Consider the following 23204-nt stretch of genomic DNA (forward strand, 5'->3'; position numbering starts at 1 on the left):
AAGGCTCACTTGGAGGCAGAGTTTTCAGCTGCCCATGTCTTACGCTCTGGTGTTCCATCGCTAATCCGTTTTGGTCTTGCTGCTTCTCCCAGTGTCCTCAACACCTAACATTTTGACCGTGTGCCTGGTTAGCACTCAGAATTCTTCCACTGCCGCTCAGCCTGTTCTCTCCTGTGAGAAATGCCTTGGGATGTTTTATTCTATTAAAGATACTGAATGCAAGTTATTGGAGTGCATCACTGGCAGAGGCTGAACTTTGTGTTCCGTATTCACTGTACATCTTCCTCCTGATTTCCTTCGCTGAACTGCTTCTTTCAGTGAGGTACACTGCATAAAAATCACCAGCTACAATTTCGCACTTATTTTTCCCTCCTTAACCCAGGGCCATTGAGACCGGTTGTCGTGCCTCTCCCATTGCCCTGGCTGATATTGCCTAACTCAGCACAGACTGCTGGTCAAAGTGGAGACCTGCCTGGCCTGTCTGTGTAAATTCAGAGTGAGAAACTGAACCAAACAGGAGCCCATAGCTTGGTCTGCTCAGCGAGTTTATGGTTTCATTTCCTCTGAATGTCAACAGTCCATTCAGAATATTCTCGAGCGGCTCTCCCCACAAGCTGCCTCCTTGCCCTCCAATTCTGCAGTTTAAAGACTATTTGTTAACAGTGGCCAGAAGTGGAAACGACAACATTTTAATAAAAAGCTTTTTTTTTAAAAATCCACTGCTCGCTGTCAATTCAAACCATTTAGCTCCCAACAGGGTCCAAGGAAGTCTGCAGTCTCCCTGGGCTGACCGCTTCAGTATGTTTTCAGCTCCTGTGCTGAAACGTGTTACTGTCTTATGTTCTATTAGAGTAATAAGTGCTAATCAGGAGTGGCTTTATTGGCTGAAGTCACTCACACATTGATGCTCGAGGTGTAGGAGGTGAGATGGGTGGGTTAAGTGGGCAGTACTGCACAGGTGGAGCTCGGGGACACCAGCACTGTGCACCACGCAGCTTGACCTGAGTGAGCAGTTAGTGCCTGAGGCACGGAGAGAGCTGATGAATGGGTGGCTGGAGCCTGCTGTGGTTGAACTGTACGTTTATTGGATCCACATTCTGACCTCACGTCGGAGGAGAAGGTGGTACATTGTAATCAGTCAGGTGTACTGATGCCTAAAACCACAGGGCACGGTGCAGTGTGTAAAGCAGGCCTGCTCATCCCTTCCATTCTTCTTTTCCAGTCTATTGAGGCACGGTTGGAACTGGCTAAAAAGTTGGGCACCGGGATATCTATCTGGGAACTGGGACAGGGGCTGGACTATTTCTACGACTTGCTGTGAAAAGGCTGCTGAACAGCACAAGGACACAACCTTGACAGCTTTGAGCCTGCGTTTACAAGCGGCCCACAAGATGACCGGAACCAATCATGGTGTCACTTTACACAGCAAAGTAAACGGTTCTTCTGGCTGAATTTCAGGAAGAATTTGAAGTTGAAACAAATATTGAAACTCTGACCTGGGACCAAAAGTCCAGTTCCCAAAGCCTCTCTTTGAATAAACGTTTCTGGAACACTCTGGTTTCTTTTTTAATGAAATGAGAACTTAAGTTACATTCTATATCCCTTTGTTCTCCACAATAAGACAAACTTCCAATCACCAGTTTCTTGGGCTGATCTAACACAGTGTGGGAGTCCCAGTTGTGTGTGGTTCTGGTACTGAAATCCACTGGAGATGGGATGAAATCCCGACTCAAATAAAGGGTTTCTCAGTGCATTGAGCCCAGACCCTGTGGGCGATAGACCTGAGCTGAATGCTACTTTCAAACCTGGGGAGGGGGCTGAGTAACTGGACATCTTTCATCTCCAGGAAGTAACTGGGCTGCTTCTGAGAATGGATCAGTGAGGATCAATCCCAGAGCTTGCTATCCGGGGAGGGACATGACCTTTATGGTCTTGCTTGTGTGAAAAGTCGAGTCAAGGTGTTGCTGCTGAAAAGGTGGCAGGAGAACCACTGGTGTGTCCTCCTTGGCTCAGTTGGCTGCACTCCCGCCTCTGTTGGCACGTTGTGAGTTCAAGTCCCATTTCCAGGACTTGTGCTAACTTTGTTCCATGTCCGACACCTTACTGCAGCATTTAGTGTGTGGCACATTGTGGAACATTGCAGCACAGAAAGTGGCCGTTTGGCGCATCAGGTCTGTGCTAGTGTTTCCCTCCACATGGGCCACCCAGTATAATGCCAGCATCAGCTCACTCCCCGTACCCTTTAATATCCCACCCAGTATAATCCCAGCATCAGCTCACTCCCCGTACCCTTTAATATCCTACCCAGTATAATCCCAGCATCAGCTCACTCCCTGTGCCCTTTAATATCCCACCCAGTATAATCCCAGCATCAGCTCACTCCCTGTGCCCTTTAATATCCCACCCAGCATAATCCCACGCATCAGCTCACTCCCTGTGCCCTTTAATATCCCACCCAGTATAATCCCAGCATCAGCTCACTCCCTGTGCCCTTTAATATCCCACCCAGCATAATCCCACGCATCAGCTCACTCCCTGTGCCCTTTAATATCCCACCCAGTATAATCCCAGCATCAGCTCACTCCCTGTGCCCTTTAATATCCCACCCAGTATAATCCCACGCATCAGCTCACTCCCTGTGCCCTTTAATATCCCACCCAGTATAATTCCAGCATCAGCTCACTCCCTGTGCCCTTTAATATCCCACCCAGTATAATCCCACGCATCAGCTCACTCCCTGTGCCCTTTAATATCCCACCCAGTATAATTCCAGCATCAGCTCACTCCCTGTGCCCTTTAATATCCCACCCAGTATAATCCCAGCATCAGCTCACTCCCTGTACCCTTTAATATCCCACCCAGCATAATACCAGCATCAGCTCACTCCCTGTGCCCTTTAATATCCCACCCAGTATAATCCCAGCATCAGCTCACTCCCTGTGCCCTTTAATATCCCACCCAGTATAATTCCAGCATCAGCTCACTCCCTGTGCCCTTTAATATCCCACCCAGTATAATCCCAGCATCAGCTCACTCCCTGTGCCCTTTAATATCCCACCCAGTATAATACCAGCATCAGCTCACTCCCCGTTCCCTTTAATATCCCACCCAGTATAATCCCAGCATCAGCTCACTCCCCGTACCCTTTAATATCACGCCCAGTATAATACCAGCATCAGCTCACTCCCTGTGCCCTTTAATATCCCACCCAGCATAATCCCACACATCAGCTCACTCCCCGTACCCTTTAATGTCCCACCCAGTATAATCCCAGCATCAGCTCACTCCCCGTACCCTTTAATATCCCACCCAGTATAATCCCAGCATCAGCTCACTCCCCGTGCATTTTAATATCCCACCCAGTATAATCCCAGCATCAGCTCATTCCCCGTACCCTTTAATATCCCACCCAGTATAATCCCAGCATCAGCTCAATCCCCGTACCCTTTAATATCCCACCCAGTATAATCCCAGCATCAGCTCAATCCCCGTACCCTTTAATATCCCACCCAGTATAATACCAGCATCAGCTCAATCCCCATACCCTTTAATATCCCACTCAGTATAATCCCACGCTCCAGCTCACTCCTAATACCCTTTAATATCCCACCCACTATAGTACCAGCATCAGCTCACTCCCCGTACCCTTTAATATCCCACCCAGTATAATACCAGCATCAGATCATTCCCTGTACCCTTTAATATCCCACTCAGTATAATCCCACGCTCCAGCTCACTCCCAATACCCTTTAATATCCCACCCACGATAGTACCAGCATCAGCTCACTCCCCGTACCCTTTAATATCCCACCCAGTATAATACCAGCATCAGATCATTCCCCGTACCCTTTAATATCCCACCCAGTGTAATACCAGCATCAGCTCAATCCCCGTACCCTTTAATATCCCACCCAGTATGATCCCAGCATCAGCTCACTCCCTGTGCCCTTTAATATCCCACCCAGTAAAATCCCACGCATCAGATCACTCCCTGTGCCCTTTAATATCCCACCCAGTATAATCCCACGCATCAGCTCACTCCCTGTGCCCTTTAATATCCCACCCAGTATAATTCCAGCATCAGCTCACTCCCTGTGCCCTTCAATATCCCACCCAGTATAATCCCACGCGTCAGCTCACTCCCCGTACCCTTTAATATCCCACCCAGTATAATCCCACGCTCCAGCTCACTTCCCCGTACCCTTTAATATCCCACCCAGTATAATCCCAGCATCAGATCACTCCCCGTACCCTTTAATATCCCACCCTGTATAATCCCAGCATCAGCTCATTCCCCGTACCCTTTAATATCCCACCCAGTATAATCTCAGCATCAGCTCATTCCCTGTACCCTTTAATATCCCACCCAGTATAATCCCAGCATCAGCTCACTCCCTGTGCCCTTTAATATCCCACCCAGTATAATCCCAGCATCAGCTCACTCCCTGTGCCCTTTAATATCCCACCCAGTATAATCCCAGCATCAGCTCACTCCCTGTGCCCTTTAATATCCCACCCAGTATAATACCAGCATCAGCTCACTCCCTGTGCCCTTTAATATCCCACCCAGCATAATCCCACACATCAGCTCACTCCCCGTACCCTTTAATGTCCCACCCAGTATAATCCCAGCATCAGCTCACTCCCCGTACCCTTTAATATCCCACCCAGTATAATCCCAGCATCAGCTCAATCCCCGTACCCTTTAATATCCCACCCAGTATAATCCCACGCTCCACCTCATTCCCTATACCCTTTAATATCCCACCCACTATAGTACCAGCATCAGCTCACTCCCCGTACCCTTTAATATCCCACCAAGTATAATCCCAGCATCAGCTCACTCCCCGTACCCTTTAATATCCCACCCAGTATAATACCAGCATCAGCTCAATCCCCGTACCCTTTAATATCCCACCCAGTATAATCCCACGCATCAGCTCACTCCCTGGACCCTTTAATATCCCACCCAGTATAATCCCAGCATCAGCTCACTCCCTGTGCCCTTTAATATCCCACCCAGTATAATACCAGCATCAGCTCACTCCCTGTGCCCTTTAATATCCCACCCAGTATAATTCCAGCATCAGCTCACTCCCTGTGTCCTTTAATATCCCACCCAGTATAATTCCAGCATCAGCTCACTCCCTGTGCCCTTTAATATCCCATCCAGTATAATACCAGCATCAGCTCACTCCCCGTACCCTTTAATATCCCACCCAGTATAATCCCACGCTCCAGCTCACTTCCCCGTACCCTTTAATATCCCACCCAGTATAATCCCAGCATCAGCTCACTCCCTGTGCCCTTTAATATCCCACCCAGTATAATACCAGCATCAGCTCACTCCCTGTGCCCTTTAATATCCCACCCAGTATAATACCAGCATCAGCTCACTCCCTGTGCCCTTTAATATCCCACCCAGTATAATACCAGCATCAGCTCACTCCCTGTGCCCTTTAATATCCCACCCAGTATAATACCAGCATCAGCTCACTCCCTGTGCCCTTTAATATCCCACCCAGTATAATCCCAGCATCAGCTCACTCCCCGTACCCTTTAATGTCCCACCCAGTATAATCCCAGCATCAGCTCACTCCCCGTGCCCTTTAATATCCCACCCAGTATAATACCAGCATCAGCTCATTCCCCGTGCCCTTTAATATCCCACCCAGTATAATCCCAGCATCAGCTCATTCCCCGTACCCTTTAATATCCCACCCAGTATAATCCCACGCTCCAGCTCACTCCCCGTGCATTTTAATATCCCACCCAGTATAATACCAGCATCAGCTCACTCCCCGTACCCTTTAATATCCCACCCTGTATAATCCCAGCATCAGCTCATTCCCCGTACCCTTTAATATCCCACCCAGTATAATCTCAGCATCAGCTCATTCCCTGTACCCTTTAATATCCCACCCAGTATAATCCCAGCATCAGCTCACTCCCTGTGCCCTTTAATATCCCACCCAGTATAATCCCAGCATCAGCTCACTCCCTGTGCCCTTTAATATCCCACCCAGTATAATCCCAGCATCAGCTCACTCCCTGTGCCCTTTAATATCCCACCCAGTATAATACCAGCATCAGCTCACTCCCGGTGCCCTTTAATATCCCACCCAGCATAATCCCACACATCAGCTCACTCCCCGTACCCTTTAATGTCCCACCCAGTATAATCCCAGCATCAGCTCACTCCCCGTACCCTTTAATATCCCACCCAGTATAATCCCAGCATCAGCTCAATCCCCGTACCCTTTAATATCCCACCCAGTATAATCCCACGCTCCACCTCATTCCCTATACCCTTTAATATCCCACCCACTATAGTACCAGCATCAGCTCACTCCCCGTACCCTTTAATATCCCACCCAGTATAATCCCAGCATCAGCTCACTCCCCGTACCCTTTAATATCCCACCCAGTATAATACCAGCATCAGCTCAATCCCCGTACCCTTTAATATCCCACCCAGTATAATCCCACGCATCAGCTCACTCCCTGGACCCTTTAATATCCCACCCAGTATAATCCCAGCATCAGATCACTCCCTGTGCCCTTTAATATCCCACCCAGTATAATCCCACGCATCAGCTCACTCCCTGTGCCCTTTAATATCCCACCCAGTATAATTCCAGCATCAGCTCACTCCCTGTGCCCTTTAATATCCCACCCAGTATAATTCCAGCATCAGCTCACTCACTGTGCCCTTTAATATCCCATCCAGTATAATACCAGCATCAGCTCACTCCCCGTACCCTTTAATATCCCACCCAGTATAATCCCACGCTCCAGCTCACTTCCCCGTACCCTTTAATATCCCACCCAGTATAATCCCAGCATCAGCTCACTCCCTGTGCCCTTTAATATCCCACCCAGTATAATACCAGCATCAGCTCACTCCCTGTGCCCTTTAATATCCCACCCAGTATAATACCAGCATCAGCTCACTCCCTGTGCCCTTTAATATCCCACCCAGTATAATACCAGCATCAGCTCACTCCCTGTGCCCTTTAATATCCCACCCAGTATAATCCCAGCATCAGCTCACTCCCCGTACCCTTTAATGTCCCACCCAGTATAATCCCAGCATCAGCTCACTCCCCGTGCCCTTTAATATCCCACCCAGTATAATCCCAGCATCAGCTCATTCCCCGTGCCCTTTAATATCCCACCCAGTATAATCCCAGCATCAGATCATTCCCCGTACCCTTTAATATCCCACCCAGTATGATCCCACGCTCCAGCTCACTCCCCGTGCATTTTAATATCCCACCCAGTATAATACCAGCATCAGCTCACTCCCCGTACCCTTTAATATCCCACCCAGTATAATACCAGCATCAGCTCAATCCCCGTACCCTTTAATATCCCACTCAGTATAATCCCAGCATCAGCTCATTCCCCGTACCCTTTAATATCCCACTCAGTATAATCCCAGCATCAGCTCGCTCCCCGTACCCTTTAATATCCCACCCAGTATAATACCAGCATCAGCTCATTCCCCGTACCCTTTAATATCCCACCCAGTATAATACCAGCATCAGCTCACTCCCTGTGCCCTTTAATATCCCACCCACTATAGTACCAGCATCAGCTCATTCCCCGTACCCTTTAATATCCCACCCAGTATAATCCCAGCATCAGCTCATTCCCCGTACCCTTTAATATCCCACCCAGTATAATCCCACGCATCAGATCAATCCCCGTACCCTTTAATATCCCACCCAGTATAATACCAGCATCAGCTCAATCCCCGTACCCTTTAATATCCCACCCAGTATAATCCCACGCTCCAGCTCACTCCCTATACCCTTTAATATCCCACTCAGTATAATCCCAGCATCAGCTCATTCCCCGTACCCTTTAATATCCCACCCAGTATAATCCCAGCATCAGCTCATTCCCCGTACCCTTTAATATCCCACCCAGTATAATCCCACGCATCAGCTCAATCCCCGTACCCTTTAATATCCCACCCAGTATAATCCCACGCTCCAGCCCACTCCCTATACCCTTTAATATCCCACCCAGTATCAACCCAGCATCAGCTCATTCCCCGTACCCTTTAATATCCCACCCAGTATCATCCCAGCATCAGCTCATTCCCCGTACCCTTTAATATCCCACCCAGTATAATACCAGCATCAGCTCATTCCCCGTACCCTTTAATATCCCACCCAGTATAATACCAGCATCAGCTCATTCCCCGTACCCTTTAATATCCCACCCAGTATAATACCAGCATCAGCTCACTCCCCGTACCCTTTAATATCCCACCCAGTATAATACCAGCATCAGCTCACTCCCCGTACCCTTTGATATCCCACCCAGTATAATCCCACGCATCAGCTCACTCCCTGTACCCTTTAGTATCCCACCCACTATAGTACCAGCATCAGCTCAATCCCCGTACCCTTTAATATCCCACCCAGTATAATCCCACGCATCAGCTCATTCCCCGTACCCTTTAATATCCCACCCAGTATCAACCCAGCATCAGCTCATTCCCCGTACCCTTTAATATCCCACCCAGTATCATCCCAGCATCAGCTCATTCCCCGTACCCTTTAATATCCCACCCAGTATAATACCAGCATCAGCTCATTCCCCGTACCCTTTAATATCCCACCCAGTATAATACCAGCATCAGCTCATTCCCCGTACCCTTTAATATCCCACCCAGCATAATCCCAGCATCAGCTCACTCCCCGTACCCTTTAATATCCCACCCAGTATAATACCAGCATCAGATCATTCCCCGTACCCTTTAATATCCCACCCAGCATAATCCCAGCATCAGCTCACTCCCCGTACCCTTTAATATCCCACCCAGTATAATACCAGCATCAGATCATTCCCCGTACCCTTTAATATCCCACCCAGTATAATACCAGCATCAGCTCATTCCCCGTACCCTTTAATATCCCACCCAGTATAATCCCAGCATCAGCTCACTCCCCGTACCCTTTAATATCCCACCCAGTATAATACCAGCATCAGATCATTCCCCGTACCCTTTAATATCCCACCCAGTGTAATACCAGCATCAGCTCAATCCCCGTACCCTTTAATATCCCACCCAGTATAATCCCAGCATCAGCTCACTCCCCGTACCCTTTAATATCCCACCCAGTATAATACCAGCATCAGATCATTCCCCGTACCCTTTAATATCCCACCCAGTGTAATACCAGCATCAGCTCAATCCCCGCACCCTTTAATATCCCACCCAGTATGATCCCACGCTCCAGCTCACTCCCCGTACCCTTTAATATCCCACCCAGTATAATCCCAGCATCAGCTCACTCCCCGTACCCTTTAATATCCCACCCAGTATAATCCCACGCTCCAGCTCACTCCCCGTACCCTTTGATATCCCACCCAGTATAATCCCACGCTCCAGCTCATTCCCTATACCCTTTAATATCCCACCCACTATAGTACCAGCATCAGCTCACTCCCCGTACCCTTTAATATCCCACCCAGTATAATCCCAGCATCAGCTCATTCCCCGTACCCTTTAATATCCCACCCAGTATAATCCCACGCATCAGCTCGCTCCCCGTACCCTTTAATATCCCACCCAGTATAATCCCACGCATCAGCTCGCTCCCCGTACCCTTTAATATCCCATCCAGTATAATACCAGCATCAGCTCGCTCCCCGTACCCTTTAATATCCCACCCAGTATGATCCCACGCTCCAGCTCACTCCCCATATCCTTTAATATTCCTTATTGTCAAGTAATAGCTAATTCTTTGTTAAAAGAATTTATATTGACTCTGCTTCAACACAGTTCGGGGTAAATTATACCCAGTCTTAAACCTCCCCTTTAATTCTTGTGATTCTTACACTGTGCCTTCTACTTCCACTTGTTGATGAGATAATGAGAAATCTATCACTAGTTACCATATTTTAACCTTTCATATCAGGTCACCTTAACCTTCTCCACTCCAGTTAAATAGCCCCAACCTCTCCAGTCTCTTCACGTCTAACCCATTATCCCCAGTACCATTCTAGTAGTTCGATACTCTGCCCTTTCCATTGCTTGTATATCCTTGCTATTGAAATGTCTATGAAGTGAGACTATAATCTGACCCTGTCTGCCTTATTCCGGTGTTGCGGGTGAATGTTTAAAAGCCACCTGGCGCTATTTGGAAGTACTGGTGTCCTGGCCAACATTCCCCCTCAACCATCACCACCACAAACAGATAGGCTGACCGTTTATTTCATTCGCTGCTTATGGGATCTTGCTGTGCTGATCTGGGATCTGGCTGCCACGTTTGCCTACATAACAACAGTGACTGCCATTGGTTGTGAAGCGTGAGGCATTCGTATAGATAGCACAAGCACTTCCTGGGGTATTCCAACCAGAACCTGGGCGGGAGGTCGGGCTCAGGATCAAGGTGGCATCCCCTCTCTTCAAGTACAAAACCAACTGGAGCAAAGATAGGTCAAATATTTCCAGAAAGGGGACCGCGTCTTTATCTACATGGTGTTGGATGCCTGAGGTCAGTGGGACTCCCAAAGCGTTGGGTTTCATTCCGCAATATCATTTCTGAGGAAGGGTTTGTACTTGAAACATCAGCTGACTGGTGTTTCCTCTCCAGGTGCTGCCTGACCTATTGCGTGTCTCCAGATTCAGTCTTCCGTTTATGTTTAATTCTTTGCCTGTTCTAGTTGGCTGAGTCTTCTCAACTCAGGATTTTTTAAAAATTCATTCTCGGGATGTGGGCGTTGCCGGCAAGGCCAGCATTTATTGCCCATCCCTAGTTGCCCTGATTTGATACAACTGAGTGGTTTGTTAGGCCACTTCAGAGGGCAGTTAAGAGTCAGTCACGTTGGTGTGGGAATGGAGTCACATATAGACCAGACCGGGTAAGGATGGTAGTTTCCTTCCCGAAAGGACATTAATGAACCAGTTGGGTTTTTACGACAATCCGACAGCTTCATGGTCACTGTGACTGAAAGCAGTCCTGTGCAGTAGTGCATTTTGGGAAAGAGAAAGAAAATGGAGGTAAAAGTAGGTGGAAGATTGAGAGGAACACCACTGTTTGTTTGTGTTACCAACATTGAACAAGAAAGATGGCACTGGGAGATGAGGGGAGAGGGTGTGTGGACGATCCCGGCATTGAGGGGAGTGGAGAGATGGAGACTCTGGCTGAGACAACAACTTGCATTTATCTAGTGCCTTTAACACAGTAAAACATCCCGAGGCACTTCACAGAAACGTTATCAGACAAAATTTGACACCGAGGCGATGTTAGGACAGGTGACCAAAAGCTTGGTCAAAGTGTTTGTAAGGAGCTTCTCAAATGTGGAGAGGTTTAAGGAGGGAATTCCAGAGCTTAGGGTCTAGGCAGCTGAAGACACGACCGCCAATGGTGGAGCGATGAAAATCGGGGATGCACAAGGGGCCAGAATTGGAGGAGCCCAGAGATCTTGGAGGGTTATAGGTCTGGAGGAGGTTACAGAGATAGGGAGGGGCGAGATCATGGAGGGATTTGAAAACAAGAATGAGAATTTTTAAATCGAGCTGTTGCTGGACCTGGAGTCAATGTAGAGACAGACTGAGGAGAGAGGGCCAGAGAGTGCATTAACAGAGTTCACTGTGTGTATTGACTTGCACAGAAGGGTGGGAGTGCGATCAAGAAAGCACCTGTTTATTAGGTCAGGAGATATTCTCATGGTAACATCACCTTGAATCATAGAATGATACAGCACAGTGCTGGCTCTTTGAAAGAGCTGTTCAATTAGTCCCACTCCCTACTCTTTCCCCATTGCCCTGCAAATTTTTCCCCTTCAATATTTATCCAATTCCCTTTTAAAAATCAGGTAGTGAATTCCAGATCATAACAACTCGCTACTTAAAAAAAAAATTCTTCATGTCGCCTCTGGCTCTTTTGCCAATTACCTTAAATCAGTGTCCTCTGGTTATCGGCCCTTCTGCCACTGGAAACAGTTTCTCCTTATTTACTCTATCAAAACCCTTCATGATTTTGTACACCTTTATTAAATCTCCCCTTAACCTTCTCTGCTCTGAGGAGAATAATCCCAGCTTCTCCAGTCTCTCCACACAACTGAAGTCCCTCATCCCTGGTATCATTCTAGTAAATCTCCTCTGCACCCTCTTCAAGGCCTTGACATCCTTCTTAAAGTGTGATGCCCAGAATTGAACACAATACTCCAGCTGAGGCCTAACCAGTGTTCTATAAAGGGTTAGCATAACTTCCTTGTTTTTGTACTCTATGCCTCTATTTATAAAGCCCGGGATCCCTTATGCTTTTTAACAGCCTTCTCAACTTGTCCTATCACCTTCAAAGATTTCTGTTCCTGCACCCCCTTTAAAATTGTACCTTTTAGTTTATATAGTCTCTCCTCATACTTCCTACCAAAATGTATCACTTCACACTTCTCTGCGTTAAATTGCATCTGCCACGTGTCTGCCCATTTCACCAGTCTGTCTATGTCCTGAAGTCTGTTATTATCCTACGAAGCCCGACAATATAAATGAGCTGCACTCCATGTGTCTAATTGTTCCTTTCGGGGACCATGAATATCTAGGTCCTGGATGCCACAGGCAGTCTGATAGGCAGGCCCCCGTCCTATTGTCTCTCCCACAAGCCCAACAGCGACTGTAAGAGAGAAACAGGGAGAGCAGTGCTGGCTGGGCAGGAGTCTCACCCCGCGTACAATGTAAACATTTCATGTGCGTGCCGCTTTGCCCCTTCTTTATCAATGACTCCACCCTGCACCGTACCAAACACTGCTTTTGTTGGGCATGGTCTTGTTTGACGTCTGGAGCTGAAATGTGGAGTTCAGATACACAGGCCATTAGTTGGTGTTTTTCACTGTGGTGCAATTATAAGGTCATGATGCGGCCCCCGTCCTTTACCGATGAGTGGAGCAGGCAGCGAAGGGGACCAGGGGATGTTTACACCAATCTGAGCATATCAAAAGAACTTCAGTTTAAGATTGAATTTACCAGGCAGGCCTGTAGGGATGTTTTGTTTAAATACAGTTGGATGCAGAAGTTAGTTTCTTCAAAGCTCAGCCCTCCGGTACCTAACAGCCTTTTCCCGCCTGTGACTCGTCTTATCTTTCCACACTCTGGGTTATTCATGATTATTAGGAAAGCGTGCAGGCCAATAATTAAACTCTTGGCAGTCAGACTTCTTTCCTTCTAACTCTATTAGGAAACATCACAACAGGATCAGAAGGTGCAGTAAATTTAAACCAGCCGGGAGCAGCGGGAATCTATCCCTTTTCATCATTGACTCCCAGGTGAGTGCTCTGTGCTATCTGAACTTGATGTGTGACTGGGATTCCTCACTCCTACTGCTTCAAAGCAAGGGAATTCGTTGCAATCCAGGACTGATTCAAGGGCTAGATTTTTCCCCCTCCCCCTTGCATTCTTATTTACTGTCAAGACTTTACCAAATGTCAAAGCCAAAGTGTTAGCAATTGGGCCGAATTTAGTACGAGGAGCAGATAAACAGATTGAGAATCAGACCGTGCTGTCTAATTAACCTGACTGCCTGTTTTAACGGAGAACAAGTAAGGGTCACTTTCCATTATCCCACAGGGCTCTGATGCCCCACTACAGAGCTTGCTCGTTACCTGCAATGACTGCAATAAGGACAGGGAGATTTCTGTCAATTACTTTGTGATTTGTTTAGGGTTTTATCGTCCTGAGGACTTTGTACAGCTGCTGCAATTGCCCGTGGAGAATCTTATCGGGGTGCTGACTAAAGCCGAAAGACTGAGAGCTCGCCTGCTACAGTCTGTGATTGACATTGTGCTGGGATTTGTTCTGGATAGACCTGTCGTCCGCTGGCTGACTGTCTGTGAGTGCTGGGCAGCCCGAGGCCGAGTGGTCAGTTGCTGTTTGCCGTCCTGTGTGGATGGGGGGAGTAGGGTTGGGTGGGGAGATTGATACATTCGACTGACATTAGCACTCTGGATTCTGTTAGGGGACATGTTTGCAACAAGCTTAAACGAACAGGACGAAAACAGAGCGCCAGTTCCCAAAGCAGCCGTTGACACAGTGAGCACTACAGGCAAGCCCTGGTAGTCTGTACTTTTCAGAAGGCCCTTCCTATCCTGGCCAAGGGGTCTTCCTGCCAACTCGGCCATCAAACAATGGTGGCCCCACCACGAGGGGGTCCAGTTTCCCAGAAAATGGATCAGCTTGTTTTCATACAATAGCCAGAGTACAGACATTGTGACGTGGAGGAGTGAAGCAATCAATTCAAATACAAGCATCTTGTGGATTTTACCAATCAGCTTGCCTGAAGTGTACCTCAGGAGCAGATTCCACCAACCTCCTCCCCTCCATGCTCACCTCTGTAATTGCTGCCTACCCAGACCCCACAGCAGATCTGCAAACATCCCTCCTCTGCTCCTGAGCATTCACTCACTTGTGAATAAGGTCCTTGTCATTCACAATCTCATCATGGATAAATCCATCAATTTCTTTGCATTCACAGAAGCTTTCCTGCCTGGCTATACTTCCCACCATTCGCCCCGCCTTAATCATCCCGTGCGGGTATGGCCATTAGGCAAGCCCCACCTTGTCACCTCCTGCCCACACCTGCTCCTCCTTTGAACAAATCCCCATTATCCATCTCTCATTTCTCTCATTTAAACTCCTCACCATTTACCACCCTCCCAATTCTATTAATAACTTCCTTCCATACATCTCTTCCCTTCTCTCTTCCCTTCTCTCTTCCCTTAGCTGCTGCGCTGAGCAACTTCTATCTCAGTGATTTCAACCTACACCTTAATTCCCATAGCCCCCTCCTCTCACTTAAATGGTCTCCTGTCTTCCCTCAACCTCCCCCTTCATATATCCCCACACATATCTTTGATCCTCCTCTTGACCTTGTCCTCTCTCGCGACCTCTTGTTTCCGAGACTCTGATCGTCAACCACGTCTTGTCTCTCCATTCATTTTCCCTACCCTCCCTCACTTCCATTTTCCTCATCACCCGTCTCTGGAGAAAACTCTCTTGCAGTTCCTTCACAAACTCACTCTCTAACCTCCATGCCTTTGGCTCTCCATCCATCTTCATATCTCTGCTGCTGCTGCTTGATTGCTTAACTGCTCCTTCTCCTCCACAGCACCCCTCTTCCCAGCACTGTTTCCCATCCCTGCTACCATGCAGCCCCCACCCACGCACCTGCAAGACCAAGAGGCACCAACTTGAATGTTTGTGGCACACTACTGGCCTAGTCATCAGCCGCCACATCTGGCTTCTTGACCATGTCCATCGTCACCATGGCTCGATCTCCTCGGCGCAAACTACATACTACTCCAGGATCTCCGAGGGTAAAGACAATGCTAGGCTCCATTTTTCAATGACCAGCCTCCTCCTTAAACTCCACCCCCCGCCCCCACTTTCCCACTCCTACCCGTCACAACTAACCCCAAGTGCAGAGAGCTCATCGATTCCTTCATATTTAAAATTGAGACTGTCCTTGCAGCTGTTTCTACCACTTCCTCCACCCCATGACCCCAGCCCTTAAGATCTCCCACAATATCCTGTCCATTTTAACACTGCAGTTTCCCCTTGATCTTCCCTCACCTTCTCCAAACCCATTCCCCAGGAGACCCACCTCCTAGTGAGACAATCCCCTCTCCTTCCTAGTCCCCATGCCATATAGTCAATGTTCCCCTTTCCTCAGGCACCCTCTCCCTTTCCAAACTGCCATCAACTCTCCCCTCCTCAAACACCCCACTCGTGCCTCATCCGTTCTCTCCCATCTCCAACATCCCTTTCCTTGTTAAGTCCTTGACGGTATTGTCACTTTCCAGCTCTGTGCCCATCTCCCCTGAAACTCTATTCAAACCTCTTTGTTCTGTCTTCTGCTCCTCTCATTGCACTGAAATGGCTCTTGTCAAAGTGATGAATGATATCCTCTGTGATTGGAGTGCATTATCTCTCCTTTTCCTTCTGGACCCATCTGCGGTATTTGACATGGTTCATCCAACACCTTGCCTCTGTCCTCCAGCTCCGTGGGACTGCCCTTGTCTGGTTCCATTCCTATCCATCCGAATGCAGCCGGCACATCTCCAACAAAGACTTCTCTTCCCTGCCTCACACTGTCACCTCTAGAGTTCCCCAAAAGGCTTAACCTCAGCCATCTTCCTCCCCAGGATTTGTATGCTGCCCCCCCTGCGACATTATCTTTAGATATGGAGTTTGCCGATGATACCCAGCTCTGCATCATTTTCACCTCCCTCAACTCCTCAATTGCTTGCCCGACATCAGGTACTGGATGAGGCTTAACTTCCTCCAGCTCAATGTTGGGAAGAACAAAACAATCGTCTTTGACACTCACTATAAACTCTGCTCTCGTGCTACTGACTCCATCCTACGCCCCAGCCACTCTCTCACGCTGGACCAAACAGTCCTCAATCTTGGCATTCGACCCTGAGCTAGCTTTAAAACCCACATCCTATCCATCATCAAGATCCACTTACTATCACCTCTGCAACATTTTTTGCCTATCTCAGCCCCTCCACCATTGAAACCCTTATACTTGCTTTGTCACTTCAACTAACTCCAATGCCATCCTTACTGGCCTGCCATCCTCCACCATCCATGACCTCAAACTGCCCAAAACTCTGCTGCTCATGTCTTGACCTGCCATTCATCCTCACTGACCTTCACTGGCTCCTTGTCCACAACTATAAATCCTTCCACAGCCTGGCCCCACCCTATAGCTCCTCGAGCCCTATAACCCCACCGTTGCTCTGATTCAAACCTTCCAATCTTTCCCCTCCCCTTCAGTCGTCTGGGTCCTACACTCTCTTGGACGGTCCCTGTGGACCACACTGCCTTTTAAAAACCTCAAAAGCAATCTCTTCAACCAAACTTTCTGTCACATCTCCTGCTGTCTCCTGTTGGTGATCTCACCCTCCGACACACAGCCTGTAAATTAATACTGAATGAGTGACTGTTTTCTGAGGGGGCTCAGTGCTATTCAATTGGGCAGTGTGCTGCGCTCGTCAGGATTGCAAGAACAGACAGCGTGCAAAAGGGTAAAGAAAGACTTGCATTCATTTAGCGTCTTTCATGACCTTAGGCTGTCCCAAAGCGCTTTACAACCAATGAAGTATTTTTTTTGAAGTGTAGTCACTGTTGTAATGTCGGAATCACAGCAGCCAATTTGCTCACAGCAAGGACCCACAAACAGCAACGTGTTAATGACCAGATAATCTGTTCGTGATGTTGGTTGAGGAATAAATATGGACCAGGATACTGGGGATAACTCCCCTGGTCTTATTTGAAATAGTGCCATGGGATCTTTACGTCCATCTGAGGGGGCAGATGGGGCCTCAGTTTAAGTCTCATCCAAAAGATGGCACCTCCGACAGTGCAGCACTGCCTCAGTACTGCACTGAAGTGTCAGCCTGGATTTTGTGCTCAAGTCTCATGGAGTGGGATTTGCACCCACAACCTTCAGACCCAGAGGTGAGAGTGCTACCACTGATACTAGGCTGACACTAGTAAGCAGTGAGGGATTTTTTAATGGGTAAACAGTGACAGGGTTCCAACCAAGGGATGTGTAAAGATGGGAACCTATTCCAGGTGATTGAGCTGGTGAAGGTAGACGTGCACATGGCTCAGTCATGGCATTGCAGACCACTACAAACAGAAGGCCAATTTCTGGAGGGGATTTTCTTCTATCAAGGGGAAAAATGTCCTCACCTGCTCCACCACCTCCTCCCATCCAGCCATATTTTGATGAAGAAGGGCAAGTCTCCTCGGCTGTCACTCCTTCCTTTCTGAGCTCCTCTCAGTAAAGGGAGCATTCCTTTCTGTACCCTGCGAATTGACAGACTTTGGACACATTTTCCAACACTATCTTCATACCAACCCCCATGCCCCACAGGACGCTTACTCTGCTTAACCTGCACTTTTATGGTTCTGCTCCAGAATCCCACCCACCACTCGACTCTGTGCTCCCTATGAGCCAGGCAAAGTGTGCTGGCAGCGTAGCTAATGCAGAGACATCTCAGTGCCCCCATGGTGCAAAGTGCCCCCTGTGCCAGTGATGTACTAAGGGGGCGATTTCATGCCCTCAATCTCCCTCTGCTGATTCCAGTCATTGCTTAAACAATAGGCAATGTGTAACACTTGAAATTTAACATTGATAGCTGCAAAGTTGCTGCTTGTCTGTACAACTGATCGAGATCTTCCTGCAAATCTGCATCCCCTCTCTCCACTGCTCTCCCTATTTTAGTATCATCAGCAAATTTCACAAGGTTACATTCGGTGTTGGCTTCAAGGTCATTCAGGTGGATTCGAAGCAATAGAAATCCAATCACTGAGCCTGCGGAACTCCATCGGATTGCCACAACAACAACTTACATTTATGTGGTGCCTTTAACATTGAGAAATGTCCCATCCAAAACCTTAAACATCCACTCCCTTCACCACCGGCGCACTGTGGCTGCAGTGTGTACCATCCACAGGATGCACTGCAGCAACTCGCCAAGGCTTCTTCGACAGCACCTCCCAAACTCGCGACCTCTACCACCTAGAAGGACAAGATCAGCAGGCACATGGGAACAACACCACCTGCACGTTCCCCTCCAAGTCACACACCTTCCTGACTTGGAAATATATCGCCGTTCCTTCATTGTCGCTGGGTCAAAATCCTGGAACTCCCTTCCTAACAGCACTGTGGGAGAACCTTCACCACACGGACTGCAGCGGTTCAAGAAGGCGGCTCACCACCACCTTCTCGAGGGCAATTAAGGATGGGCAATAAATGTCAACCTCGCCAGCGACGCCCACGTCCAGAGAATGAATTTTTAAAAATGACAGTACACTGAACAGCTGTCACAGACCGCTCTCTGTGGCCGCCTCTTACACAACCCCTGCATTCCTGTGGCTCTCAGTTTAATTAAAGTTTCCCATATCTGCTCACAGTATTCCACTTGCAAATCTCCTGCTGAAATGATACGACAGGGTTTGCTCCTATATATATATGTAACATCCTCCAAGAAATTAAGGTAGTTTTGAAGGGGACGATCCTGCTTGACAATTCCACATTGACTGTTCCCACACCTCAGGTCCTCCTCCAGACAACGCCTTAGTTTGTCCGTTGGTGACATTCAGAGAATGGCTTGCACTTGCCAGGGTCTGATATGCGACCATTCTTAAACCTTCATATGGCATTTGCTTCCAGGCCTGCAGTACCATGGCAAACTCAGTTAATTCCTTCATTATTCTTTTGCGGTTAAACACATTAGCTTGGATTTTCCAATCGACCTATATTCAATGGATTACCACCATCGATATTGCTGCCTCCAGGGACTGCAGTACGATTAAACTTGCACAACATTATTCTCATCACTTGTCAGATGCAGGCCACCTCCAGCTGGGCCTAATACGTTGAGTTAGAAAGCAAATTTGTACCATGTTCACGAGCTCTGTAGCTTCATTTCCACTCAGCTTTCCCATTGGGTGAACTCAATTGGAACATCACGATCTGTAAATGCTCTGTCAGCTGAGTCAGCTTCTGACTGCAGCACGTCAGTTTGTAGGTGTGTATTGGAGGGTGAGATCACCACCGTCATTGGTCAAAGGGCCCCTGTACCGTGTGTATTGGAGGGTGAGATCACCACCATTGGTATAAGGGCCCCTGTACCGTGTGTATTGGAGGGTGAGATCACCACCATTGGTCAAAGGGCCCCTGTACCGTGTGTATTGGAGGGTGAGATCACCGTCATTGGTCAAAGGGCCCCTGTACCGTGTGTATTGGAGGGTGAGATCACCACCGTCATAGGTCAAAGGGCCCCTGTACCGTGTGTATCGGAGGGTGAGATCACCACCATTGGTCAAAGGGCCCCTGTACCGTGTGTATTGGAGGGTGAGATCACCACCATTGGTCAAAGGGTCCCTGTACCGTGTGTATTGGAGGGTGAGATCACCATCATTGGTCAAAGGGCCCCTGTACCGTGTGTATTGGAGGGTGAGATCACCGTCATTGGTCAAAGGGCCCCTGTACCGTGTGTATTGGAGGGTGAGATCACCACCATTGGTCAAAGGGCCCCTGTACCGTGTGTATTGGAGGGTGAGATCACCACCATTGGTCAAAGGGTCCCTGTACCGTGTGTATTGGAGGGTGAGATCATCACCATTGGTCAAAGGGCCCCTGTACCGTGTGTATTGGAGGGTGAGATCATCACCGTCATTGGTCAAAGGGCCCCTGTACAGTGTGTATTGGAGGGTGAGATCACCACCGTCATTGGTCAAAGGGCCCCTGTACCGTGTGTATTGGAGGGTGAGATCACCGTCATTGGTCAAAGGGCCCCTGTACCGTGTGTATTGGAGGGTGAGATCACCACCATTGGTCAAAGGGTCCCTGTACCGTGTGTATTGGAGGGTGAGATCACCGTCATTGGTCAAAGGGCCCCTGTACCGTGTGTATTGGAGGGTGAGATCACCACCATTGGTCAAAGGGCCCCTGTACCGTGTGTATTGGAGGGTGAGATCACCACCGTCATTGGTCAAAGGGTCCCTGTACCGTGTGTATTGGAGGGTGAGATCACCGTCATTGGTCAAAGGGCCCCTGTACCGTGTGTATTGGAGGGTGAGATCACCACCATTGGTCAAAGGGCCCCTGTACAGTGTGTATTGGAGGGTGAGATCACCACCGTCATTGGTCAAAGGGCCCCTGTACCGTGTGTATTGGAGGGTGAGATCACCACCGTCATTGGTCAAAGGGCCCCTGTACCGTGTGTATTGGAGGGTGAGATCACCACCATTGGTCAAAGGGTCCCTGTACCGTGTGTATTGGAGGGTGAGATCATCACCATTGGTCAAAGGGCCCCTGTACCGTGTGTATTGGAGGGTGAGACCACCACCATTGGTCAAAGGGCCCCTGTACCGTGTGTATTGGAGGGTGAGATCACCACCATTGGTCAAAGGGCCCCTGTACCGTGTGTATTGGAGGGTGAGATCACCACCATTGGTCAAAGGGCCCCTGTACCGTGTGTATTGGAGGGTGTGATCACCGTCATTGGTCAAGGGGCCCCTGTACCGTGTGTATTGGAGGGTGAGATCACCACCGTCATTGGTCAAAGGGCCCCTGTACCGTGTGTATCGGAGGGTGAGATCACCACCATTGGTCAAAGGGCCCCTGTACCGTGTGTATTGGAGGGTGAGATCACCACCATTGGTCAAAGGGTCCCTGTACCGTGTGTATTGGAGGGTGAGATCATCACCATTGGTCAAAGGGCCCCTGTACAGTGTGTATTGGAGGGTGAGATCACCACCATTGGTCAAAGGGCCCCTGTACCGTGTGTATTGGAGGGTGAGATCACCGTCATTGGTCAAAGGGCCCCTGTACCGTGTGTATTGGAGGGTGAGATCACCGTCATTGGTCAAAGGGCCCCTGTACCGTGTGTATTGGAGGGTGAGATCACCACCGTCATTGGTCAAAGGGCCCCTGTACCGTGTGTATTGGAGGGTGAGATCACCACCATTGGTCAAAGGGCCCCTGTACCGTGTGTATTGGAGGGTGAGATCACCACCATTGGTCAAAGGGCCCCTGTACCGTGTGTATTGGAGGGTGAGATCACCGTCATTGGTCAAAGGGCCCCTGTACCGTGTGTATTGGAGGGTGAGATCACCACCATTGGTCAAAGGGTCCCTGTACCGTGTGTATTGGAGGGTGAGATCATCACCATTGGTCAAAGGGCCCCTGTACCGTGTGTATTGGAGGGTGAGATCATCACCGTCATTGGTCAAAGGGCCCCTGTACAGTGTGTATTGGAGGGTGAGATCACCACCGTCATTGGTCAAAGGGCCCCTGTACCGTGTGTATTGGAGGGTGAGATCACCGTCATTGGTCAAAGGGCCCCTGTACCGTGTGTATTGGAGGGTGAGATCACCACCATTGGTCAAAGGGCCCCTGTACCGTGTGTATTGGAGGGTGAGATCACCACCATTGGTCAAAGGGCCCCTGTACCGTGTGTATTGGAGGGTGAGATCACCGTCATTGGTCAAAGGGCCCCTGTACCGTGTGTATTGGAGGGTGAGATCACCACCATTGGTCAAAGGGCCCCTGTACCGTGTGTATTGGAGGGTGAGATCACCACCATTGGTCAAAGGGTCCCTGTACCGTGTGTATTGGAGGGTGAGATCACCGTCATTGGTCAAAGGGCCCCTGTACCGTGTGTATTGGAGGGTGAGATCACCACCATTGGTCAAAGGGCCCCTGTACCGTGTGTATTGGAGGGTGAGATCACCACCATTGGTCAAAGGGCCCCTGTACAGTGTGTATTGGAGGGTGAGATCACCACCGTCATTGGTCAAAGGGCCCCTGTACCGTGTGTATTGGAGGGTGAGATCACCACCGTCATTGGTCAAAGGGCCCCTGTACCGTGTGTATTGGAGGGTGAGATCATCACCATTGGTCAAAGGGCCCCTGTACCGTGTGTATTGGAGGGTGAGATCATCACCATTGGTCAAAGGGCCCCTGTACCGTGTGTATTGGAGGGTGAGACCACCACCATTGGTCAAAGGGCCCCTGTACCGTGTGTATTGGAGGGTGAGATCACCACCATTGGTCAAAGGGCCCCTGTACCGTGTGTATTGGAGGGTGTGATCACCGTCATTGGTCAAGGGGCCCCTGTACCGTGTGTATTGGAGGGTGAGATCACCACCGTCATTGGTCAAAGGGCCCCTGTACCGTGTGTATTGGAGGGTGAGATCACCACCATTGGTCAAAGGGTCCCTGTACCGTGTGTATTGGAGGGTGAGATCACCGTCATTGGTCAAAGGGCCCCTGTACCGTGTGTATTGGAGGGTGAGATCACCGTCATTGGTCAAAGGGCCCCTGTACCGTGTGTATTGGAGGGTGAGATCACCACCGTCATTGGTCAAAGGGCCCCTGTACCGTGTGTATTGGAGGGTGAGATCACCACCATTGGTCAAAGGGCCCCTGTACCGTGTGTATTGGAGGGTGAGATCACCACCGTCATTGGTCAAAGGGCCCCTGTACCGTGTGTATTGGAGGGTGAGATCACCACCATTGGTCAAAGGGCCCCTGTACCGTGTGTATTGGAGGGTGAGATCACCGTCATTGGTCAAAGGGCCCCTGTACCGTGTGTATTGGAGGGTGAGATCACCACCATTGGTCAAAGGGTCCCTGTACCGTGTGTATTGGAGGGTGAGA

General features: G+C 49.1%; 1 long non-coding RNA gene across 1 annotated transcript in view; it reads left to right on the forward strand.

The window, feature by feature from the left end:
• LOC137309566 (uncharacterized) overlaps positions 1 to 1552 on the forward strand; it is a 43506-nt gene extending 41954 nt beyond the window's left edge. Inside the window, exon 3 of the long non-coding RNA XR_010959895.1 lies at positions 1223 to 1552. This is a non-coding gene — a long non-coding RNA (uncharacterized lncRNA). The remainder of the gene's footprint in view (positions 1 to 1222) is intronic.
• The last annotated feature ends 21652 nt before the right edge of the window (positions 1553 to 23204 follow it).

This window comes from Heptranchias perlo, unplaced genomic scaffold (assembly GCF_035084215.1).
Source record: "Heptranchias perlo isolate sHepPer1 unplaced genomic scaffold, sHepPer1.hap1 HAP1_SCAFFOLD_169, whole genome shotgun sequence".
Lineage (NCBI taxonomy): Eukaryota > Metazoa > Chordata > Chondrichthyes > Hexanchiformes > Hexanchidae > Heptranchias > Heptranchias perlo.